General features: G+C 42.2%; 1 protein-coding gene across 4 annotated transcripts in view; it reads left to right on the forward strand.

Annotated features, from left to right (window-relative positions):
* Window positions 1–12,929: 12,929 nt before the first annotated feature.
* PTPN5 (protein tyrosine phosphatase non-receptor type 5) overlaps window positions 12,930–26,877 on the forward strand; it is a 73,493-nt gene continuing 59,545 nt past the window's right edge. The window contains exon 1 of one of the 4 annotated variants that reach the window (XM_033062145.2): window positions 12,930–13,145. The gene's annotated coding sequence lies outside the window, so the exon portion shown is untranslated. Of the gene's footprint in view, window positions 13,146–13,434; window positions 13,593–13,660; window positions 13,808–14,386; window positions 14,408–26,877 lie in introns of those variants that run through there. The other 3 variants (XM_033062144.2, XM_033062143.2, XM_033062147.2) reach the window with 3 other exon arrangements.

The following is a 26,877-nucleotide window of genomic DNA, read 5'->3' on the forward strand; positions in this document are numbered from 1 at the left end:
CGTTGCAAATAACCTTCATAAATAATTTTTAACAAAGCTCAGGAAATGTGATCATGATTTAGCTCTCAATATCTAAAAAAGAAGTTCACACTGTTGTAAGACTCCTGTTAAGTAAGTATGTTTGCTTAAGATGTAATTGTAATTACTGTTTACATTTTCCATTTTGTATCTCCTGTCCAGGCACAGCTCAGTGCTGGCAGCTTTTAATTTGCACTCTGCAGTATTTCATCATCCAAAAAACAGTCCCTCTGGGGCTACAGAATAAATGGCTGGAGGGAGATAGGTACGAACCAAAACGTTTGGGGAAGGCTGGAGCGAAAAGCTGGTGACATCTATGGAGCTGTGGAGTTACTGCAGTTTCCTTTGCCCTCCCCTTTCCTCAGTCATTCAGGATAAGAAACAACCTTTTACTCGTGGGATTCCACGCTTTAAACACCAGTCTGCTTATCTGTTGTCCTGTACTGCCTCACACATTTATTTATGTCGCCACAAAATCCTGCATAAACAGATTACTTTTTTTTAAGGAATGCTCTTTACAGATGGATAGCCAGACAGCAAAGAACCTGCTTTATTTAGCCCAAATCAATGATGAGTACTGGTTAGGGAGGAGATGCATTCTTTACTGTAAAATACCAGTTCTAGTAACCAGCTTTAGAGAAACAAAATTAATTTTACCAACCAGAGATGAAGTTTCAGGACACCAGCAGATGTCTTGTTACATCAACGTTTGACATCCAAAGACAGGCTGAAATGAGATTTGAAAACAAAAACAACAAACATTTAGAATACAAGAGTAAGGTTTAGGTGTTTCTACTTAGAGGTAGGACCGTGGATGAGCTGTTTTTGAGCTGTTTTGTGAGCATATGCAGTAATAAAATTCTCTCTTGCGTCACTGGTTTTATATGAAGAAAATAGTTGGCTACAGCCAAGACTTTTTACTTGCATTTCTCCCAAGTAAATTTTTCTATAAAACTTATCTGTCTTCATAAAAAGATAAATGTTATTTAGTATATAAAAGCAAAAACAGCACATCCCACATTAACTTCAAGGTATTAGAAATAATTTAGCTACCTACTTACACCTATTTTCACTTCTGTATTTCTTGCTTAGCTGCTCCAAGAGGGCTTGAGTTCCAATACATCTATTTAGCGAGAAATGGCCTCAGTCTGGTGCTCTGATACAAGACAGAGAAAAAAAAATATTATCATCCTTTTTTCTTATCAGAAGGAACTGAGGGACATGGTAATTTGCTCATACACTCCAAAGGTCTGTGTCAGAGATGGAATTTTAATTCAGATCTCTTGAGTCTCTTGCAGTGTCATTTCTGGTGTCTCAGTGAAAGCAGCCTTGAATTTCTGTCACATTTCTGAAGGTAGAGGGCCTCACACAGGCTTCCTTCAGCTTCCATACATGATTGCAATGCCTCTGAGAGTTGCTCTGAGTGACAGGAGGCGCTTGCTTTCCCTGTTGGCAAGGTAAGTGTGTTTGTTATTTTTTCAACCTGCATTTTGGAAGGTTACTTATGCAGGCTTAGAAGTTCACATGTGACTCTTCTGTGCAGTACTCAAGAGTCATGGTCCCTGCTGCTGAATATTTGCACTGCTCTTTTGATCCACAGCTTTGAAGAGAGATCTATCAGAAAAGAGGGGGAACTGCCACAGCTGTCTTTTCTATAAGTATTTATTTATGCTTGTAAAACCAGATGGGAAAGGTGCCCATCCTGTGCTCTAGGCACTCCTGATGATTATGTAAAAGCACGGTATAATAGAAAGGCAAAACCAGTAGACCCACACAGCAGTAACCCTTGCTTAGAGCCTACATCAAAACTAAGAGAGTAAATGAAAGAGAGAGAATATCCAGGCCTTTAGGGTGAAAAAAACTCCATGCATTAAGAAGCAGCCATGTTTCTAAACAATCTAGAATTTTCAAACTCTCCCAGTCACAAATATTGGGGAATTCTGAAAAAATATGTGGTAGAAGTAGCCCGGTCAAGCGGTCTGACCATAACAGAGCAGGTCCCAAGAACATCCAGGTTTATCAATGCAAATTAAAAAGTAAATAAATAAACACTAATTTTTCTTGATGACTGAAGAGCTTCTCAGAATTTCTGATCTGGATCTAATTTGCTCATCATTGGTCACACATATCAATAACTCCATATACAAAATCCCCACCGACTTTCTCTTGCTCCTAAAAGCACCAGGCATAAAATATAGCAGCTTCACAATCTCTGCTCTGATCCAGTACAACAACATTCAAACACAGGATGCAACCATACACTTTTATGTCTCTGGGGAAAAAAAAATCAACAACACCAATAACAGCAACAAAACCCAAACCAACAAAAAAATATTGACAAATGCTTTTTCCCCCCCTCCCCTTCTGAGTCTTTTCTAACCATTCAGTGCCATTCACTGGAAGCTGTTGTTTTCTCCCAGGAGGTGACAGCTGCCTTGAGAGAGCGTTCCTGAAGTACCTTAAGTGGTTTTCAGAGCCAGAGGTGACATTTAGATGCAAGCAGAACAAACCAGGAGGTTTAGAACACCCCACTGGGGGGGCAGCTGAGAGCTCAGAATGCTTCAGGACACAGAATTACAGCCCACTCAGACAGGAGGCAGGAATATTAATTTTTAAATATTAAATCAGTGAAATCCCAGCCATTCCTGCTGCAATTCTTTGCCTTTCTGCAAAGAAGTTAGAGTGGCAGCCAAAAACTAACCTTGTACTGCAAGAAAATATGCTATTATTTTTTCAAAAATCATGTCCTAGTTCATATTTTCCTTAGATGTTAGTTTTCTAAAAGGTCCAGGCTGGTTTCTGTAGTTCTGATATCTCTAAGCAAGCTTTTTGAAAAGTCTCTGCATTCAACATGTTGCAAAATATTTGGACAGCATGAAGGTCACTGAATTTACTCTTATTAGACCTATTGAAACAGCTCTAAACTGATGATCAAATGTCCCTTGGGATGGGGGCAGTTTGCTAAAATCACTGACTTTGCTTTTGAATGGCATTCTCCAGATAAAAATATGGTCTATCTTCAGCCATCATGAACCACTTATGCCCATGACAGAAACACAGGATTCTGAAATGTTAACTATTGTTTTCCTCGCAAGGTGCAACTATTTCACCCTGCACAGGTTTCCAAACTCATATTAGCAGTGTTCTTGTATATCTTGCATTTTCCCATTTCTCCCCAACACCACTGTCATGAATGTGGTAGATGAAGGGAATGCTTCAGTCTCCTGGTGCCAAGAACCCTGGCCTTTGCTCCTTCTCACCAATAAATTCATGTGTTTGAGCCAAGCTGGAATGGTTCTGAGTCACATCAATGTTCATTTGCACCTGTGAAAACCAGTACCACTGGCTCGTGCTTTTTTAGTTCAATCCCAGCTGAGTTCTCCTGTTAATTCAGAATGGGCACAAGGTAGGGCAACCAACAGTGTGCCCTGAGACTCCTCTGGCCCTCAGCAATTTTAGGGAGACCCAGTGGGTTGGCATGACAATCATGTCACTCAGGTGACACAGTGACAAGTCAAAAACAGAGACAAATCAAACTGAATTCAAATAAAAAATCAAAAGTTCAGGGAACATAATACAGCCAATTCACTTTAGGATTAGAGAAATATCTGAGGCCTCCAATTCATAATCAGCACTTATTGTAACTTTTCAACCCACAGAAAGGAAAGCATATCAATATTACCATGCATGCTGGTTTTGCATTAATTGATTTGTGGTGAAGAGGGAAGAAGTTTGGCCCAATTCCTGATAAACACAAATTTTCAAATACTAGATTTTCACATGGGACAAAATGTTTACATTTATTTCCTCTTTTACTGCAAAGAGTGGGAAAGAACCCTAGGCATAAATATATGACCCTCCATGTTACTTTTGCTTTTATACAGAGGGATGGAAGCACAAAGAGACTGAGCTCTGACTGATCCAAGGACACAAAAACCTAGTAAAACCCAAATTACTCAGAGGAGCCAGGAATTCTGACTCTTTGTCCACTTCTGTACTGACTGAATAATGATGCCAGCAATGATAAAACCATGTAAGAGGAGAAGGTGGGCGTTAGAACAATTAGCAACAACTAGACTAATTTTATGTAGTCTATGTAATCCAAACACTCAGAAAAATACTTTCTCCAACCCACAGAGGAAAATTGTATCACTCTATACTCCTACAATGCATTGTACTACATTTCTTGTTAAAACAGTATCAACAGTTTGTGTAACACTCTTTACTAATATTCTTAAGTTGGAACTAGGAAGTGAGTAATAACACAAGCAACAGCATCTCCTGTGTTACTTTTGTCTGTGTTTGCAATATGTTAGTGAGGGGTGTCACTGCTCTGAATCAACAAGAGACACCAGGTCACTTGAGTCCTGGTGACATGAAATTGAAACCGAAGGTCACCCTTTTGCTTCTTTCCTGCTCTTTTGGGGCATTGCATCAATAAATATAGATAGGTAAAAGAGATAATGTCCACAGAATCGACATTTAAATGAAGGAACTAAAATACTGTCATTTTAACAAGCAAAATGGATGTCAGATAGAATTGACTTTGGAATACGGGTCTAGTCATGCCTCAGTGCTGCTTTAGGCGAGTCTCTCACCATCACATTGCAATGAAAACTGGAAGAGATCTTTCAGCTGACACTTTGGCAGATGAACAGGAACTTATTCTCAACTCCTTTGTTTCCTAATTGTTGAACTGTTCCAATAGCTATTTGCATTCAAACAACTCTAGAAATTCACATGAAGTGGGTAAACTCCTGGGTTGATATAGAGACAGTTTTATAGGTAAAGCAAAATGGATTCCCCCTTCCCAAGGGCAGGCAGGTGCTCAGCCATGCCCAGCACAGCCAGGCTCCATCACATGTAACTGACTGGGGAAAGCAAACACCATCACTCCAAACATCCTCCCATCCCTTCTTCTTGCCCAGCTTTGTAACTAAGCCTGATGCCATACAGTGAGGAATGTCCCTCTGGGCAGCTGGGGTCAGCTGTCCTGACTGTGTCCCCTCCTAACTTCTTGTGCTCTCTCAGCCTCCACATTGATGGGGGGCTGAGAGGTAGAAAAGGCCTTGGCTCTGTGCAAGTGCTGCTCAGCAACAATGAAAACATCCCTGTATTACCAGCACTGTTTCCAGCACAAATCCGAAACACAGCCCCACACCAATTACTGTGAAGAAAACTAACTCTAGCCCAGCCAAAACCAACACAAACAGAAAATCTCAGAGCTTGGAGCAAGTGCACTTGCTTTCTTTAGTAATACCCATTTATTTGCCTCCTCCTACTCAGGCCAGTGACAGTCCACCTCTGTGTCCTTTTAAGAAGATAAAGCTACAGAATATAGATAAAGATGCAGGATAGTGATAAAACAGTTGGCCACAGGTAACTAATTTCTTTTTAATCTAAAGATGAAGCTCTCTCTCCAGCTGAAGTTTGGATGACCTTTCAGTTTCTCTTGCTGAATTCCATGCTTAAGTGCCATATGGATCCCATGTCAGCTACTCCCACTGTGAGTGTCACACACACCAACTGGTGTGCTTTCCCAAGCACTGGATAATGGGAATGACTTATTTCTTTCTCATGTGGTTAACACAAAAAGTTAAAATTCTATGTTTCTTACAATATATAAATTTAACAGTGTTTGTATGTTGCATAGAGAGAGGTAATAAATCACATGGCAGACAGTGCTGTTAAAGAATAGCAATAAGGCTCTTCTTGGTTTTTTTCATTGTAATTTTTGATTATTGATACTTTTCCAATTGGGAAAACCTGATTCATAAGCTCCCATATGTCACAGCTTGGAGTAACTTCTGAGCAGCGCCTGGTGAACTGGCTTTGTCACAACAGGCTGAAAGAAAGGGCGCTGCTGCTGGCAGTTCAGAAGAGCTAAGTGACAACGAGACTGGGAACGAATACCAACTAGAAGAATTCAAAGAAAAAGCTTGTCAACAGCTTCAGGTGCCAGACAAAGCAGTCTTGCAGAGCATATGCCAACTTCTGATGACTACACACAATATGTAGGTCCTTGGTTTCTTAATCAAGTTATTTTCAGCAAAAGGATATACATTTTGTCTTTATGTTACCTGCCATGATGCATAAATTAAAATTCTTGGCTGGTTATATGCTCTTAAACCTAATTAAACCACAGACATATCTTGTCTTTTCCTAGTATACTAAAGGCATTTTTTAAGACACCATGATACTATTAAAGCACAAAGAGTTATTTTCTATGGTGGTGATCTTATAGAAATACAATACTGAAATTATCTCTGCTCAGGGTATTGATCATAAGGCCCTAATCAATTTGATTTCCCGGGTTCAGTATTTTAGCCTGCCATCCCTCAAGGTCCCCTTTATTCATATATATCCTTTACATCCCCATGTACAACCATAATTGCTCCTACATACTGGCAATGAATGAACTGCAGTAGCAAAGGATGTTTATCACAGACACATGGAAAACTTAGGAAGCATCACAGAAGTGATCACTTCATGAATGAATTATCTGAATTTCCATATTTGAAATATTTCTGACTGTGGTAAGACTATTTCAATTCAGAAAATACTCTCTATGGAACATTTTTCTATGGTAACTCTGGATCAAATGTACTTATTTGTGGCTTTGGACATAAATTTTTTTGATTCTGGATCAAAAGGACTATTAAATCAGACAGATAAACAGGTAAAATCTTTAGCCATGCCCAGCTATAGGGACTCCAGCTATCTCAAGTGTCTGTCAGTGCTGCTTAGCAGCAAGGCATGCTGTGAAAGGCTTGTTTACTAATATTTGCAAGACTACAACAGATGTACAAAATGAGCTAGGCTACAGTGAACATTAAGAAAGGGCAGCTGATTGTTTAATCTAGAGAGAGGGAATTTGCTAGAAACACCACTAACTGTTTGCTGGCATAGAAATTTTTATAGTCAAGAGGAATATTCTCTATAGCATCATCCCTTCCTTTCAGATTTCAGCTTTTTCACCCCAAAATCGATGAAGCTGGACTATGGATTTTTTTGTATAGGAAGGTCTGGATGGTGACTGCTGTTGGTTTTATCAAAACTTTCCTGATTTGACTATTTGTATGTAAAATATGCAACAGCAAGAAGGAAAAATGCATGCAGAGACAATGTTTTGGATGCTAGATATGGACAGGAGGGATCCTGCAGAGAGATAAAATCAATCTAGGGGTAAGTGGGGTACTTCAATGCTTCAGGAAGCTCGATGTGTATTAAAGGGAAATATTTCAGAATTGACTGTACACATTGCATTGGTTTTTTTACAATTAGGTTTACACAGCAGCCATTAGTCCTTTTTCCTACTGGCTAATATAACAAATGTTCACAGTTGTGAGTGCATACACACATATAAAAATATATGTGAGATACTATACTTCTCAATTCAGACTGCATCTAAAATCCAGATCTGGTAGTTTCATGCTTCTGCAAGAGTCTGACCTGCTTTGTTACGACCCTGTTCAGTTGGTATAGAAAACTACAACCCTGGCCTCAAAAATATACTTTCCAATTTAGTAATTTTATAATAATTTAAAATTTACTTTAATCAGGGATAACAAGTATCAGGGGAAAGAGGAAGAACAATACAGGTAATAACTTATGTAATTACCTGATCGTAACAAAATTATTTTGATTTTTCAATTTCCCCATCAGATCTTAATATCTAATATTTTGTTTATCATTTTTAATAACCATTTCAAAATCAGCCTTGCCCAAACGAGCAGTCCTGAACTCTCGAGAGTGTCAAAAAGTGATTTTGAAATTTTAAATGCACTGCATTTGTGGAGTCTGTCTCAAACTACCTCTCAGGACCTGACACCAACAATGCATAGAACACCCAGTGACCTCTGGAAACAGTCTTAAGTTGAGCAGCTACCTAATATCAAAGGTCCCAAACACCAGCTGCATTTGGAAATATGTGCATTGTCTATTTTAGTTCTTTTTTTTTTTTAGATTCACACATAAAATGATCTAAAGCTCTTTCACTTCTCATTATCAGTCCATTTTCAAAATCATACATTCTCACAGTGTCAGAGCTCTTGTTCTCTCCTGTAGCAAAGGTCTCTCATGCTGTAGGGGTCTGCAGGCCTGATTCCCTGAAAACCTCCTGCCATCAGTATACTTTTTGTCCTCAAACAAGGAATAGCAAGCTGCCATTCTGATTTCCTCTGAGCCATATGCTTCAGCATCTTGAAAGCATCCAAGCCAAGACTTCCCTTGCTTAGCTTGAACCTCTCAAATGAGATAATCTCGCAGTCCCAATCTTATACTTCTGAATTTTTTTATTTCTGACTTCTGTGCAAATTGAGGTTTATAACTCAAGCACAAATTATACTCCCAAAGTTTTGAATCTGACCATGGTAACCTTGCACAGTGCGCATTTATCAAAATAGCTGCTGGTGACAAAGCTGAGAGGGGAAACCCCAGGGCATGCACCATATGGTGACAGGGACAGCAACAGAAACAGTAAGAAACAATAATTACTAAATAAAACAATCCTTCACAGTTTCAAAATGGCTTTTCCAGGAAGTATTAATAACTCCTGGTTAACTCTTCCTTGTGACTACTTGGTTCTGAATAAACACATCTCTTTCTCAACTTTGGGGAAAGTTTTTTTTTCCTCCTTCTGCCTTTTTTAACATTTGAAATATAAGTAGTATTATAGTAACCATGGTATCCTGATGACATAATGGTTACCATGAGAACAAAGCTGAAATAGTGTCATCAGAGCCCCTTCTCTCTGCTCTGTGTTGAGTTTTATATTTAATAGAGATGGCCAAACTGCTGCCTCCCAGCCTGGCCAATTCTATCTGGTTTCTTGGTTTGGAAGCTCATAAAAGTAGAGCTGCCCTGTGCTGCTGCCTTCTGCCTTGGTACAGTTAGTTTTGCTTCAGGGCAGCTGTGCCACCAGCTTATACGATAGGTCTGCATAGCAGCAGGTAAGAGGATAACTGTTGTAACAGATTCCATCAGGACAGTGGCATTTGTCATGTGCCTTGGGTATCATCCAATATAGCCCTTGGCCATGAGTAAAATGGTGGTTCTTGGTCTCCACTTACCAGACAAACCAGATTTTAAATATTTTTTATTTAACTGTGCTGGAAGATTTCTCTGCTAGCTTGTACAGGGTCTCCCAGTGCATGATTGCCCACAGTCCAGTCCTGCAATTACCTCTGCCCAGAGAATGCTCTGCACCCACTGAGGAATCCACTGGCCACTGCCAAAATGCTGTACCCAGAGGGTAGCTACAGCTTCAGACAAGCAAAAGTTATTCCCAGCTAGTTTCCTCAGAGAAGATCCTCTGCAAGAACCGCTGGACATGACTCACTGCATATTGTTTGTTCATTTTGCTATATATATTTCCCAAATGCTATTTTAAGTTGCATTTCTCCCTTATGCTCCTACCAAGTTTACTGCATGAAAACAACCCTCCAGTTTGAATTTCATATTTAACCAAAACAAATGTGGTGTGGCTCTGTTCACTTCAGTAAAGCTATCTGGATTTGTATTCTGCATACAGATATAAAAAAGCTGGTCAGAGGGAAAGATGTGGAAGGTCCTACAAAACAAAGGGGCCAATGAAACAGGCAGCATTTGATACAAAGCTCCCTGCATTCTGCCTGTGCTTCCACACCAATCCAATTCACTTCCTGCAGATGGTTCACATGCATATTCTTCCTTCTCTAACCAGAATCCACTATACAGACTCTTCCCAGAGACTCTGGCCATAACCTGCTCTGGCTGAACAGACCCAGCTCCCTCATCCATTCCTCAAAGGAGAGATGCTCCAGATCCTTAACCATCTTTGTAGCTCTCCACTGCACCCACTCCAGGAGCTCCATGTCTCTGTTGTTCTGAGGAGCCCAGAGTTCAGCACAGTACCCCAGATGTGCCTCACCAGGGCTGAGCAGAGGGACCTTGACCTGCTGGCAGTGCTCTTCCTAATGCCCCCAGGATATCATTGGCCTTCCTGGCCACAAGGACACGCTGATGCGTCATGGACAGCTTGTTGCCCACCAGGACCCCCAGATACTTCTCCAGAGAGCTTCTTCCCAGCAGATCAGCCAAGGTTAAAGCATGTCCAGCAGGTCAAACAGGAAATAAAACCCAAAGCTGTTTACAAACCAGATGGGTTAGATATGTCAATGACTTTCTGGACCATGAAATCAAATGAATGTAAACTAATAACAAGGACATGAATACAAGAGCACATCAACTTTAAATGTTACAAATTCCCAGCTATTCCCACCTTAACCTGTACCAGGATCCTTAACAGCTGCCTCAGATGCAGTATAGTGCAAATACTTCACTCTAAGCAAGGTCAAACTTTTCTACAAAATTCACCAATAGCCTCTGTTCTACAGCTTTATCCGTGGGCGCCCCAAAATTACTTACATCTTCTGAACACTATTTCAAACCTGCCTCATCAGTTGTGCTTCACCCAAAGTTCAACCCTGATCTTGAGTCAGGAACCTCTGCCTGCCCAGCAGGCAGTTGCTGCCAGAGTCAACACTGAAGTCCCTTGGCATGGCTGGCAATACACCCAGCTTGCTGGTCACTACATCTCCACTCTCTGCCCTGTGTGTGATGTTGGCCTCACCACAATCTCACACTTAAACCCATCCTTATTGTGTCACAGTGACAAAACACCAGAGCAAACCCAGGTTGCCACCAGCCTAACTCAAGTTCATCATGCCTTCACAGCCCATCCATGCATCCAATCCCAAATTATAGCCCCTTATTTTCTGACACAATTTTAATAGCAACTAGGTGGCTGATGGATTCCACCACGTTCTCTGCAGAGTACAGGGTACCCAAGTGTTGTTATTCAAAATCAGTTTGTGTAGATTTTGGATGTTTTTCAGAGAACCACATGTGGTTTTAATGTCAGACCTTCTGCACTTGGGTATGCTCAAGAAGCAAAATGATTTCTCAGAATACAGCAGAGAAACCCTGCTGCCTCTCAGCTCTTTGCTGCTGCCAGCCCCAAAACCCTGCAAAGCTACTGTGCACCCCATGGCAGTGAGCAATAGATGGTTGGTACAGTAGCTTAGAGCATCTGGGAATAAGGAGAACTGATTCCACGGTCCACTGCAGTCTTTCTGAACTCTCAGAGGAGGTCCCATCACAAGATGATGCCAGGTTTTCATAACACTGACTTTTGGAAGGGAAGAGGAAACTGACCTAGTGCAGGAGTAACTGACAAGTTTAGTTTTGCCTTACATCAAACTGACTCACCCTGCTCTGATACCAACTCACAATTCTCTCTTAATTGGGAAAATCACTAGGATAGTACTCACTGCCAGAATTCTGGGTCATAAAGTCATTCTCTGACTCAGAAGAAGGTTTACAACAGCTGTGGCAGTGATATGTACTGTAGGTGAGTCATGCTGAACTATTACCAAAAACATAAGAACCTTATAAAACAAATACATAATACATTCTTTGTTCTATAGCAAAAGATTTGACAATGCTATATTGTCCACTCAGTATTCAGGAACAGAAAATTTAAAAAGCAAAGTCCCTAACACAGAAATAAAAAGCAGCTTTTTTTAAATTCAGAGGCTAAAATTTTAGCTGATATAAATTTTCTGGCAGGCATTAAATTTGTGGAGGCATACTGGTTTAAAACAGCTCAGAATGTGATTCTAGATTCATGGGACGAAACCCCATGTTTATTGATTACATAACTGCAAATGCAGATATGTCTCAAGTGCAGCGTGCAATGTATGTACCAGCATATAACAAAATTTCCCATGCATATTCAGAAGCAGAAAATGTTCTTTTCCATCTAAATGGAATGAGATTTAAATAAATAAATAAATACTTTTGGGTGTTCAAATCAAGAACTCCAGTGAATGAAACCAAGAACACTCATACAATATTAATTAAAGGAATTAGTGATTTTCAGTGAATGGGTAGGGAAGTAGCCACTTATTTTGTAGGCCACCACTACCTGAACATTTAATGTTTGACTATGCAGTAAGGCTACTGAAACTAACACCACAAACCAAACTCAACAATAGTTATGTCAAAGCACTGGGGGCAACCTCTGGTGTCCAGCCAGAAATTGTGAAGTGTGTGTTTAACAAGTCACAAGCATTTTTTTGGACAACTGATCTGAGGGAAAAAATGGATCACAAGGCTACACCACAGTACCAACTAATCACTGGGAAAATCAAGTGGGTTTTAAAATAATTTTGAGATTGTTTCCCCCCTCCTTTTACTTCCGGACAAGAATCCTTGTTCAGACATCAGGTGCTGGGTTTTTGTGAGCACAAAATGAATGCCTTTGGTGGAGCAAAGTGGGTTTATAGATGAAGAGCTAACCAGTTGCTGTGGCATCTCTTAAGGCCACAGTCGTGTCTCTGGTTTAAGAGGGCATCAACCTTCCACCTTTTGCCCTGTGGGAACAAACACAGCAGAGGCATTGCAGTGTCTTCAAGCGGCCCCTCAGCCCCTCTTGAGCAGAGATGCTGGGGGTGCCACCGGCAGTCAGAGGCCGCTGGCTCCCCTCCCTCAGGAGCCCACAGCGGGGCCGGGGGTTCCCCATAACCCGGGGAGTCCCCACAGCGAGGGGCCGGGGGTTTCCCCACAGCCCGGGGAGTCCCCACAGCGCGGGGCCGGGGGCTCACTCCCCACAGTGCGGGGCCCACCTGGGCCGGCCGGCCGGGCCCGCCGCCCTCAGGCATCACTGCGGCAGCGGCCTCGGCTCTCCCCGAGGGCCGAGCCGGCTGCTCCCGCTCGCTGCCTGGCTCTTTCATTCATGCTTTCTCCTTCGCCATCTCCCTCTCCGGCTGAGGGGAAACGGGAGCGCGCGTGGGCGGCCGCTGGAAGGCTCCCTGTCAGTCAAGCGGCCGAGCTGAAAAGAAGGCGAGCGAGGGAGAAGGAGGCAGAACAGCTTTCCCGGGGGAGGGGGCGGCTGTTGTCGGCTGCCAGCCTCGCAGCCCTTCCCGGGGGCATCTGCAGAGACGGGGTGGGGGGAAGGCGGGAGCAGTGTTGCACCACAGACCTTTCCTGCTGCTTGTCACCTGTCCCCCCCTCCCCACACACGCACCCAGCGGCGACGGGGCGAGGGACGGCGGCCGCCCTGTCTGGCGAGCACCGGGCGCAAGGTCCGTACCTCCGGCTGCCCGTACGTGCCCGGGGGTGTCAGTGATGGGGGCTATGTGCGGTGGCGTGTCCCCCTCAGCTCCCCACAGGACTGGGGAACTTCTCAGGCTGAGGGGCGCTCCGTAGTGCCAGCTCCACCCGCAGCACGGGGGGCTGGCGAGGGGAGGCTCAGGGCAAGTTGCACGGTTTCGGGCGGGGGGGCGGCCCCGCAGCGGGCTGAGGTGGGCTGGCGCTCGGTACCGGCAGGGGAGGGGAGCGGGCGGCTGCCGGCGGCGGGTCTCTGGTGTAGCGGGGCCGGGGGCTCGGCGGGGGAGCGCCCATTGCCCCCACCGCACCGCAGAGCTGCCTTTGTGCTCCCTCCGCACCTGAGCGCCGGGCTGGGAGGGACGGCGCAGGTGGGGGCGGGCACGGCAGCAGCTGCGGCGCATCCCCGGAGCCGGGGCGGGGAGGTAAGGCGAGGCTGTGCCGTGCTGCGGCGGCCGCTCCCGGGGCTGCGGGGGGCGGCTGCACGCCGGGGGCTGCGCCTCCGGCCGGCGGCGGGGGCGGCGGGCACGGCACGTCCCTTGCTCGGCTTTTCCCGCAGCCGTTTCCCGTTTCGTCCTGCTGCGCGCAGAGAGATGCAACAGCGGCAACCCGGTCCCTCGGGGAAGGACGGGGCTCGGAGGTGGGCGAGTGGCATCAGCCCGGCCGGTGCGCGGTGGGGCTGCCGGGCGAGGGGCCGGAGCCGGGTGGAGCAGCCGGCGGGGTTACCCTGCCGCTCCCGCGGTGTCCGCGCAGCCGCCCGCGGAGCGCTGGGGCGGCCGCAGCCCGGCTCGTCCGGCGCCGCTCGCACCCCCGGGACGCCCGCAGGGCCCGGGCACGGCGGCGGCGGGCACAAGGCTGGGCTTTCCCCCCGTTTTCCCCCGCCACAGAACGCCGGGATACACGGAGCAGATGCTGGTGTATGCACCTAGCGGACCTCGCTTGGGAAGGGCTGAGGGATTGGGGGGAGGCTGCTTTCGAGCCGGCACAGCCGGTAGTTAACTACTGGCTGCAGTTAAAATTTTAGCAGCAGCAACAGCTTTGCGATGCTTTCCGGGAATGCTGCTGCCTGGGAGCTGGTGTTCCAGGCGGCCCGCGGTACGCCGGCGCTCTCTCCTAGATGGCAGTGCTGAGAGCAGGATAGCTGCCGATGTAGGCACCAAAGTGCTGGGAACCTGGAGACCTGTGCAGCTGGGTTTTGGCAGAGTTATGGGTGGAACGGAACAGCATTGGCATGTGCCCTGTGAGCTTATTTGCAATTAAGACCATTTTTTTCCCTTCAAACTTTACATACGGTTATCTTGTTATGCAATTCTGTTTTGGTGTGGCTGTGATTGTTACGTTATGAGAGAAAAGAAAGACAAATTTAGTAGGTTAAGCCTCTTGTATTGCAGCGTTATTTACAAAGTTGCCGAGGTTTTCAGATCCAGCTCTGCTGGCTGCCACCTGATTGGCAACGATTTACATCTGGTGGTCAGGTTCTCTGTTTGTGTTAGAACAACAAATCACAAATTCAGAAGAAATATGGCTGCATTACCCCTTTTTTTTCCTTCTGAAATGTTGCCTATACTGAGGAAGCTTTTTTAAAAAAATTGATCACAATGGGTTTTTTTAGTCAATTTAAGAGGATAACTTCTTTGTTGTATTAACTAATGGATGAAGTTTAAATCTCAGACAGACCCAGAGCTCACATTGATTTCAACACAAGTTGTGTGGTATATAGCAAGATTACTGAATTTTACTGTGTGGGATAGCTGAAGCAATTTTTCTCACTGCTTGCTCTACTTCCACTTTGTTCCTTTGGAGTAACAGAATATTGTGATTTTGCCAACATTCTCAATGATATATTTGAGTTAGTGTTGTACATCTGAAGCCGAGGATAGTTCAGGGGCTCAAGATGTGCCCACTGAGAGGGAAGATTTAGCCAGTTGACTTGAACGTGGATAAAATGGACATCAGAACTCTTACTCTAGAGATGCATACAATGAGTCCAAATGTTCTCAGTAGGTATATGCAGAAAGGTAAGCACATCATGTTTGGTTGCTTTATTCCTTTTTTTATAATTGAACAGGCATTATTCTTTGTAGGATTGTGTCGTTGGTTTGTTAGATTTTTTACTTCTTTTTTAGCAGTATTAGGTTTAAGGGCTTTTAAAATGTTTGTCACTCCACTACAGAAAGAGTTGCCAACTGGATGTCATGCATATAAAACTAGAACAAGAGCCTTTAAATAGCAAAACCATCAATTTAGTAACTATTTAGCGTGATAAATGGCAGAATGCACAAAAAGAATGCAAATCTGAACAATTATAGCATGCATCTTTTGGTATTAATATTGATTAAGTACAAAGTACAAAAGGCAAATAAACACATACAGCTTTTAAGTGCCTAAACTGGTTTGAAATGGAAGAGCCATTTTCTGTGGGTTTTCTTCTGTTATGTGCTTTATGTTTTAAAAAAAGATTGTGGGGTGGGGGAAAGATCAGAGAAGTTTGTACAAGCATTTCTTTTGTTTTCTGCATCTCAGAATTCCATTATTTAGCAGGATGCTTTCCAGTATCTGCTTTCTCAGTATCTGGAAAGGCAGATGTTGCTGCAGCAGGAGCAATTACACTGATTTGCAGCACAGTTTAAATAAATAAAAAAAAATAATCTGTTCTTTCTGCCTCTGTCTAAAAAGGTCAACCATGCAGCTCTGGTTTGGGCTTGTCAACAGAAGAGATGAGACAGAGAAGTTAAGCTTGTTCGACAAAGGTAGTGAAGTAATGTACAGTTAGGAAATTTCTGTTTCAGGAATAGAATGAGTAAATTTGCCTAATCTGCTGCACTGAAGAATTTCACTTGCTTGGCTTTCCCTCAATTGTCCACAAGCCAACCCTTTCTGAAAGGCAGGGAGTTTTGCTAGGTTTGGTTGGTTGTTAGTTCGTTAACCAGACCACTGCCTCCTGTGGAATGTTGAGTCCAAAGGCCAGAAGAGGCAGTGGATACTAGAGGCATGTAGGCTTATGTAGAAAAGCCTTTCTGACTTGTAGCTTTTCAAAAGGTGCATAACAGAACCCCATAGCTGAGACTTTTGCTCTCACAGTTCTTTTTCCCTTCTCTGCTTACCCTGTGTCAGCCACAGCAACATGTGACTGCTGTGACCCAAGATTCAACCTATGATAGAACCTCGCTTCTTGGTTTGAACTGATGCTTAAAGAGTTTATCTTGAGATTGCAGAGATAATGTGCTTCTACTTTAAAGAATATTTGAGGCTTCCTTGCAAAGAGAAATGCAAATGAAATTTAAGAACTGAGGGACTGATTTGCACTAAAGCATCCTTAGCAGAATAAGGCCAGAAGAGATGCAGAGTATGTATCCATGCTATCATATAAAGAGCAGGCTATGATAGTCAAGAAAGGCGAGGGTTTTGAACATCTCTGGAAGGTTACAGTGGTTTTTATCTCATGATGGAGTCCTTTTCAGACTCCCCTCTTAATTCTACAGAACCAGACTGTCCTGTTATTTTTGTGCACTTTAAAGAGCTAGTATGGTAATAATTAAGATCTTAGAAATGAGATTCAAGCTCCTGTGTTGTAAGAGTCCTGATCTGTGCCAGTAAGTCATATGTTATTGATTTCTGTCTTTTTTACTTAGTCCTTCCTTGTTTAGTGACCTGGTGCATGCAACCTGACTGCTAACCTCTTTGGGGCAGGAGCAACCCTTCCTAACTTGTTTCAGTAGGGCTCAGATCCTTGTTTGTAGCTCTAGGAGATGGATGTAATAGAAACTGGTAACCCTGGTTTAAGGTCATGAGTAGCTGCCAAAAATATTTAGTATTTTTAGGAGTTGGATCTCAAACATAAAAATTTTATTTCTTGTTTATTTTGTGATTCAGTATCATATTTAGTTTCATTCTGTGTTTTACTCTGTGTGTGTGGATAGACAGTGCAACTTTCTGCATTTTTATAGCAATTCTATCCTATGGGCACAACTGCATGTGCCAACAGGAACTCATTTTTGACACAAGCTCACCCTTCAGGTATAAGCAACTTGCTTAAGTTACTGGGAGATTGTGACCTCCCTTATCTATCATCAGATAAATACCTTTTGCTATTGCAGTATATAATAAAGCCGCTTTGACCATATTTTAGAAAAGAATTTAATATGTGAAGCTAGGCTCAAAGAGCAGTGAGTGCCAGCAAGAGTGGAAACTGTGTGTAATATATTTTATATACATGTATTTGTTTAGGATGATGACTGTCTTTGCAATCCTGTGTGTGCAAACTTGATACCTCCACATGGACCAGAGTTTCAGGCAGGTTTTGAAAGCTTCAATGAGAAGTTACCAATCACTGCAGTGTGCACAGCCTGCTCCTTGCTAGTTTTGCCCACTGCCACACCCACAGCTAACATGTCACCATCTAAACTGATGTCTATGTGGATTCACTGCTTCATCAAACTGCATAAGCTATGACACAGCTAGTCTTAATTACATTGCTTTTAAAAATCATTTGAATGTTGTCGTCTGCATATTGCTAGAATGATTAACTACAGATCAGGTTTCGTTAACAGTGCTGATGAGCACCCAGGACTCTGAAGGCAGCAGCTTTGTGCAAGATAAGAATGTTCCTTAAAGAAGCTGATGGAGGATAGAGTTCCTAGCAAACACTGACAGCATAAGATGTCACCCTAGTCTAGTCTGAAATTGTATGTCTAAAGAACAATTGGATGTCCTTGACTTTACAAGAAGTGTTTGCACTGAAGAAACTTAATAGAGGGTTAGAAACTGCTTTCAGGAGCTGTGTAGATATGTTTGTTTCTGTTCTGTTGCATTAGTATTAAGACTATGGAACAATTGTTTGTTTTCTATATGTAAGTGTGAATTGAAAACATCTACATTAGAGGAAGACATTTAATTCATCCTGGTGAACCAGTGTTCTGCACCTATCAGTTCTGAATTAGTTTTTTTCCAGAACTGCTTGGAAATCAATGAAATAGATGGTGTAAGCTGTATAATGTCACTGGATCCAAGATTCGGGAAGCTATGTGTTCCAAAGCTGTTGGTTCACTTGCAGAAGGCTCTTTGAAACCTGCAGCTGACAAAGGTCAAAAAGTCCTTGATGTAATTAATATGCAAAATCTCATACAAATTGTTTCCATACCCTTGCTGAAGTTTCTTTAATCACTGAGGTCCTTTGCAGCTGCTGTCAGTAGGGAACAAGTTGTAAGTTGTGGGGCCAGGACACTGACACTGCATGTGATGCTCTGAAATACATTCCACAGTTGTGACCACAATATTAAATACAAACCCAACACAGTTCTTGGCAGGTAAATGGTTGATCACAGCTCTGGTGGAAAAAAAAAATCACTGGATATTTGGTGGGCAAGTCCAGTGGACTCAGACTTTTCCATTTCAAAAAATGGAAGAATTTTATCTCTGCTTACTATTTCCTTTCGTTTTCATTATACAGTTCTTGTAAAAAAAGCAACAAATGCAGAAAGAATCTTGCAAAATATGATTCTATTTGTATTTGTAAGTAGACAGTTATCAAATGCTGTCTCTCATTCCTATGTGACCCCAAGAGATGTGGGAGATGGATTTATTTAATTGGGAAATTGAGGGCTAATCTACATATGGAAATTCACAAACATTAGCATACCAAGCTTGTTTTCCACACACACGTGGCCCTTATGCAATCAGACTGTGAACTGGAAGTGTATATGCCTGAATATTTGGAATGGCTATTCTGGTGTGTAGCCTCATGTAGACAGACTCTTAGAATTAGTATTGGAGCCGTTGGTGAAATCAAATCTAAATTTAAAAGAGAATAAAACAATGAAAGGATCCCTTTATCAGTGCAAGTAGAGATGCAGCAAGAGCACAAAGACCTTTGAGGTCATGTGCTTTGGCAAAGATACACATTTTTTTCTGTGAAACCAGTATCAGAAGTTGAGGTTTAAAATCTTAGCTATGCACTCCTTAGTTTGTTCTGTATATGTTGGGTGAACAGAATATTTTCAACTTAGAAGAATACTTTGTGTTTACAGCTGCAGGTGTTTTTTCAGGTAATGTGTGCAGCAAAGTGACTCTGTGATATTGGACTCAATCTTTATGAGTCCCTTCCAACTCGGAATATTCTGTGATAAACATTTGTTACTTCTTGAAATGCATGTTGACTTAAATCACAATTATACCTAGAAATCCCAATGTCCCTCGATCCCAGGAGTTCTGTGTGTCTGGAGATGTCTTTATCTGTATCCCTCACATTTGAATAAAGATAACTCACATTAAGTGCTATTCAGAATTAGATGTTGAAAATTGGCATATGAATAGCACTAGTGTGTAAAATTGAATCAGTTAAATATAAAATTGTTTTAAATAAATGGCAAAGGAAGTGTAGACACGGGACGGTGGGAAGGAAATTGTTCTTGACCAAAAGTGAATTATTTGTTAAAAATCAGTAAGCAATTTAGATTTTCTTTATAGCGCACAAGTTTTGTTTCTCATGTCACACTCTGAAGTAATTGACAGTAGAGTATTTGCACTATGGGACCACATCAGCCTATGAGATCATTGCAAAAATAGTCAAAAGACCTATTACTACAAATTAAGTCTGGCTTGTGAGAAAATAAGGTCTAAAACTGTGACTGAATTTAAGTTGAAAAACTTTTCTAAAGGAGTGTTTTATTGAGGAGATATAATTTAGAATGTTTTGTTTGCCTTCAGTTATTTAATTTTTGGGTTTTTTTTAACAACCTACCAGTATAATTTCTGACTTTCTTAGAAGCAGAGACTTGAAACTTTCATGTTCTTAAAGACTGATCAGGACCGTTTGTATTTACCACTGTGAGGTTTGTGCACAGCTCCCTTCATTATTGAAACTATAGCATACCACTGAGGTTACTGTTTCATATATAGTTCAGTTCCCTTCTAATTTCTCCTCTTAGCTTAATTCCCTTCTGATTTCACCTCTGAATGAGAGTGGCTTAGATAAAATTAGGTGATGACTTTATTTGGACCAGTGTACACATCACTTTCAAGATGAGGTTGTATCTTTTTTTTTTTCCCTAATTCCACACTCCAGAAAATAGCAATCCTTGTGGTTTCTACCATGAGACAAGCATTTCCTCTTCCCCTCTAAATAGTTGCTACTCCCTTTCACTAGGAAACCATATTCTGCTCGTAACACCAGTGATACAAGCCTCTAAGAGTATCTTAGAGTGTTTTAGAAAATACAAATGCTGGCATTTGGTAAAGAACTCTTCTGGATGTTCTCGAATAACCAAAACTGTTGGCGGGGGAAAAAGCTTGGAGTTTTGCACAGTGAGGGTATTTGTTGTGAACTTTATCTCTTAGTTGCTATAAATAGTAACCATTTTCATAATAGATGACTCACAGTCTGTAAAAGCAGGTCATTCCAATTATTACCTTTTTTCTCTTCATGCTATTTAAATGGCAGGAGATTTTTAGCAGCCAACAGCATTGCGGGTGGATGTGACCACTTCATGGTGCAAGATAAAGGGAAGGCTCCACTGGGGTATAGGAAGCTTTGTGTCCTTTGGCAAGGTAGGATTTAAAAGGTCAAACAAACAGTTAGCTTGGGTTTTGTAGCCCCATTCCTGCCTCCCACTAGCTGGCCTGGAGCACAGCTTTACTTGATTTGTGTGTAATGACAGTTGTCAAGAGAACCTTAAAAGGATGGGGAGAACAGCACTTGAGGAGTTTGTTCTTTGGTTGAGAGAAGTCCAGGGGAGCAGAACAGCCTGTTGGACCTGCTCACTTACCCCAGCTGGTCTCTGAAATTTGGGTTTTCACAAGCAGTCCATGGGTTGCAGGTTGGTAGTTGTCATGTGCAGCTGTGGTGACAGCACAAACAACAGAAGCTTTCCCACACATGCTCTGGAGACCTGTTCTTAAAATTAGCTGTTGATTAGCTACTACTCAAAAGGCAGGCTGCTGGATCTCCCTGGATGCTTTCCATGTGTTTTGTTTTGCAGTTCATACTGGTGTCTTGGAATTGACCAAAATTTTGGGATAATTAAAAAATAGATATGTACTCCAATAAAATGGTAAGGAAAGCAGACTACTGCAGGCCTGCTAATGGCATTGAGAATCCATATGGACTTGAAGTTTCATTTTTCTCCACCCTTGCAAGATTTAGGTCATAATGTTTAGGTCAGGACATTTAGAAGCAAGCTAGGCATCTTGATTCAGCCTCCCTAAGAGAGTACTTGTTTTACCAGAGATGTTATTTGAAGCATTCTCGGATATGTGATACCACTTTTACCGATTTGCACTTCCCTGTTTGGTTTTTTGTTTTTGGTTTTTTAAATTGGTTTGTTTGTTTGATTTTGTATTTTAATGCAGGTAAATAAAGTATGCTTAATATGTTGTTTTTCTAGCATCATCCAGAGATTCTGGGGAAGGGAATTCATTGTATTCAGGCAGTGCGTTTTTTTTGGGTGGTACTGCAGAGTCCTTTTTTTACTTTTAGGAACAGAGACTTGCTGCTTCCTTCCTGTACCTTGACTTGTTGATTAGGGCTAGCTTTGTTTATATTTTTTTTGCAGAATGCCTTCCATTTGGTACTCCGACAGCATCTGTTCCCTCATTTTCAGTATCAGTAACACTGTACATTACCAGACTGGGGCTTGGCTGAAGCTCTTTCAGGAGCAGATCTCTCCTTTGCCAGTGGAGATCACTGCCACCATTCCATTACCCTGACTGAAACCTCTGCTCCTTAAGTCTCAGAATAGCAAGCCAGAGAGGTGGAATAATTTAAGTAGTTGCCTTGTTTCATTCCTCTTCTAAACATGGAAATCGGAGCCTGCAAACATTCATAAGATGAAACGTTGGCACAGACGTGGTAATTTCTGTGAAACTGCAGATGTGACTACTTTGTTATGAAACTGCTGGGAGCTTCAAGAATTATTGTAACAAATCCTGTGACTAAAAGGCATGTAATGACTGTTTTATTGTGCTGATGATTGCTTTTGCACTTCAGAGACTGTTTGGGATGGTCACGTACTTAAAATAGTTATTATTTTCTGTTAAATTAGAAGACAACTTCTCTCATACTTGCATGATGCCTGATTTGCACCAACAGACATGAGGAGCTGAGTGCCCAAATGCTGTCTGTATTTCAACCTCTTAGTTATTGCTTTAAACCATGTTTTCAGATGTGCTCTGTTCTTTGTGGTAAATTACTGTAAGGACATGTAAGATTCTCCATGCTATGCACATTTTTAGCATCCCAAATTTCTGAATTAAGTACATGGTCCCTAAAGCAGGCACTGACATTTGGTCTTTTATCCCATTTGAGCTTTTTACATCATGTACAACAGTGTATGAATTTGTTAAGAAAGAACATCTTCCCTTTTGAATTTCCTATGAGCTCTCTAGCACTGTAACCCCTCAGACTCCTGATTGGAAATCTGTAGATCTTGAATGTAGTTTTGGCCATTGTCACACGTCTGCCTGTTGCCAGTGGAGAAGCAAATCGCAAATGGAGATTCAGTGATTTGAAGTTATGTAGTGATGCTAAATAATGAACCAGCAATTAAGCAACAATGTTTTATCTGTGGTGTAGTCTGTGCAACTCAGAACATCAATTTTCAGTCTGTTATCCATGAGTAGATTAGATTACATTATATTAGTTTAAATTGAGAACTGTTGCTTTGTATTAGCCCTGGGCATGACTTTAATGTTGAATTTACTAACTTTAATAAAGGGGATTTTTAAACCCAAAAAAAAAGTGATACCAGAGGTAAGATATTGATGTAGGCATGATACTGGTTTCAATGTTTAGACAGAAGAGCTTATTGTCCATGTATCCAGGATTTAGAAAAAGATTCTCTTCTGCTTGGCAAGCTTGCTTCAAAGTCCTGCTAATGCTAACTCTGGCTTCACTGTGTTCTGTCACAGTCTAGTGGCCTGGGATTTGTAAAGCTGTGCCTATGAGATTGCTGATTACACTGGGAAGAGAAGGCAGTCCAAAGCTAGCTGGAATAGTGTCTGCTGTCATTTGGGAATTTGCTTTATTAAGGCATCCAGCTTGCTCCCTTGATTGTTGATGCTGAACAGAAATTGAGAGTAGGTCTCTTGGCTAATTTATTGTCTGTCCTTGAAACCGGATGTTTATTCCAGTTTGGAATATAGAGTTTCCTATCTACAAGCTTTCTTCCTTCTTTTCCCAGTTGATACCAATCTCTGCTGCTCTGTACATGGCTTCCACCCTGTCCATCTGTGTCTGTGACCTCTCCAGCCCAAGTGTCAGCTCCTGTAGCTCTGTATTTCTCTTCCTCTCAGAGCAGAGTAACCTTCTGCCACAAAGGTTTCAGACCAGGGAAGTACAAACTGCCCTCTTTGTCCACTACATCCTGTCAGATTAGCAGCTTCTGATTGATAGTGATATTGCCAAGTATGAAAGAAGGAGCTTTAGCAGGAGCTGTGAAATTCCATGGTTGTAAGGGACTTCACTGTGGGCTGAAATGAGGTGATGGCCACCACCACAGGATACATGAAAGTAATTTGCGTTGGGTTTTTTTTGTTTTTTTGGGGGTTTTTTGGTTTTTTGGTGGGTTTTTTTTTTTGTTGTTCTTGTTCTGCTACTGACTGCTATGGACATCATTCTGATTCTGAGAACACAGCAGGTATTCAGAAACATCATCTTGATGTCCTGGAAAATGCCTCATTAATCCAGCCAGCCATTTTTAGACTTCTTCCTGCAATACTGAACTTAAGCGTTGCACTTACCTGGTCATAATTGCTAATTTTCTTCATTGGTTGCTGCATGATTTTAGGAGCTGATGCTTTATAAATCTCCAGAGGTAGAGATGAGCAAAAATTCGAGGTACTGCTAACATGTCAGGCTAGACAAAGCCTTGCTTGTAATAGTGATTTGCATGGTATTATTCGTCTTTTGCCCTAGAGAAGCATTTTTTTTTTCCCCTGTTGTTTGAGAACAGGTCTCAGACCTTAGATCATTGTAAATTTCAGAGCTCCTCTGCTGTGCTAATCCCTCATTGCATTATTTTGGAGCTGTTAATTGATGATAATTCTGGATGCTTAATGCATTTTGTTTGAGTATTTCCAAACCTTTTTCTGGCAGACGCTCAGTGACACTGGTTGATGCGGGGAGTGGTTTTGAGGAAGCAAAGGAATTGGAAGGCAGAAGAAGCTGTTTCTTTTTTGTGTGCAGTGGTGCCATGAAAAAAAAGAGCTGGAAAGGGTGAGAGAGTGAGTGTTCCTATCCCCCCTCTTCACCTTCACATTTGAAGAGCATGATGCAGAAGCAGAGCTCCATCTGCTGATGTTCCCTTTTATGTGAGATAGCTCCTCAAGGAAGGGGGTCTTACCTAAATTACTTTGCCAACCTGTGTTTCTGTATATATGCTCTATCACTGTGGACATGTTAACTGCTGCGATGAAAAGGAAAAGTGAGAAATCAAGTCAGTTTCAGGGTTGGAGAAAGTAAGCACCCCTTTTAGTTGTATGCAGGTCATCATTTCTAAGCAAAATTTAGCATCCTCACAAAACTTCGACCAAGATTATTTCAGACATTACCCCAAAATGAAGCTTGGTTTTTCCTTATGTTGAACTTGGATGGCAGAGGGAACAAGGTCAGACTATGTTGTGTTGGCTGGTAAGAAGTGAAATTTCAAGGTCTGTCCATGCACGTAAGTATTTTTTTCTGTCTGAAAGGATTCTGATACTCAGCTGAGGGGCAAAGCTGCTATTCTGTTTTGGTTTGAAGTGGTGTCTAGGGAAGAGGAAAGCAGTGTTGGCAGCAGCTTCATTTGCTTTGAGCATTATGTCTGTCTGTTCCCTGGAGAACTCATTAATTTTTAAGGCTGTGGCAGCAATAGGCTAAAAGGATACAGTAGTGATACCCTGATGGTTTGAGATAGTGCATTCATCCTTTTGGGATAAGCAGTTCTGCTTCCTTCAGAGATTGTGTGGCACCCCAAGATCACTGGGTCAGCCTTACATGAGAAGGCAGCCGCTTTGTAAACAGGAAGATGCCATTTGGTATAATAATGGAAACAAGAAAACTGTTCTTTTTAGAGCATTGTCTGCTCTCTGAATCCTCTTAGGATTCATTTACTCTGCTACTAAACTCCACCTGTTTGTAGAAAAGGGGTTTATGCAAGAAGGTCAGGCTCTTGCTTCATGGTTTATGCTGGGGAGACAATAGTGTGTGAAAGACAGGTTTCTGAACTACATTGATTTCTCCTCAGTAATTGCTAGTCAGGATGAGTGTTGATTGTTGACTTGTGGTGTCTTAATGTTGTCAATAGATAAGCTTTTCAAAACTGGATGTGTTAAAGTTGGTCATGTTTCAGCTATGTGCTTATATGGCTCTTTTGTAGCTTGTAAGGTCCAAATACTTAAAAAATTAAGACAATACTGGCCTACTGTGGGAAGTCTTATATCGGACAGGGTGGGGATCTCTGGAGTCCTGACCTAGGAACTGAGATGTTGTACCCAGCTTCCTTTTTAAGAAAAGTCATAGCAGACTGCCACTGCCTCCCAAGGCACAGCCTGGACTCTATGAGAAACATGAGGCTTTCTAAAATGGGTAGGTGCTTCAAAGGGGCAGTAACTAGTGCTGAGCTGGCAATAAACAAGCAGGGGAAGCTGTGGCATGGCCCTGTGGCATGGAGCCCCTGTTTGTTGCCACCTGTTACACAGCCACAGTGCATGGGGCAGGATAAATGGAGATCCTTGCATGAGCCACTCTTGGGGCTGGGGTTTAGACCTGGCTGCAGCTGAGGCCTGAGGCACTCTGCAGGCACATCTTGGGTACATGAGCACAGCTGTGAAGGTACCAGGAGCATTGAAGGACACAGGACATTTAGAGGCACTTAGGACAGTGAAGGATGGAGGCAGACAACTGATGGACCTCCATTTGGTACTGAAAACATTTACTGGCTTTACTTTGAGCTTACCATCCTTACTTTTAACCCTCCTGGCCTTACTTGAGTACTGAGACAATTTAATGTAGATTTGGATGGTCATGAAGTGCCTTTCTGCCCTGTCCATTCTCTTAACAATGTCTAATGCTGCTTCCTCTCTGCACTATTGCAATCCATTTCCAAGAACTGGAAGTCAGAAATGTGCAGTCTGTTCCAGCTGATGGAGCTGGAAACTGTAGGGGCTCCAAATTGGATGCTATATAGCTTCTAGTTAAAAAAACAGTGCCAAGATAGCGTGAAATACTCCACATATAAACATCAAGGGGAGAGTAATGCTCCATCTAATGCAAATTATATTCAGCGTGTAAAGGTCTTATATGTAATGTATATTTCATAGTGTTTGCAAGTTTATAGTGCTTATCTTCTGGGCCCTGGACTGTAAACATCATCAGCCCTGTGATGGAAGAAACATCAAGCCCTTTACTGCAAGAAAAACAGAGGAGGTATAAATCGACAGTGACCCAGACAGCAGAAACAGCTTCATGCTTTGAGACCCATGGGTGTAAATGTGTACTCAGACATTGGGGATCCCTCATTCCTTTGAGGGGATGCTGGCAACTCATGTCCCACTGAGTTTAGACTCAAGGGCACTTATTACCTGCAGGAATTGGCCTTAAATGCCTGCAAAATGTTTTCTGCCTTTGGAGCTTGTAATGGTTCAAAGCTTTTCCTTTTTTTTTTCTTTTTTTTTTTTTCTGAATTTTAGTTTCTTTTTTGTTTTTAAAATTAAAACACTAAATCAAACACCTTCTCC

This window comes from Catharus ustulatus, chromosome 6 (genome assembly GCF_009819885.2).
Source record: "Catharus ustulatus isolate bCatUst1 chromosome 6, bCatUst1.pri.v2, whole genome shotgun sequence".
NCBI lineage: Eukaryota > Metazoa > Chordata > Aves > Passeriformes > Turdidae > Catharus > Catharus ustulatus.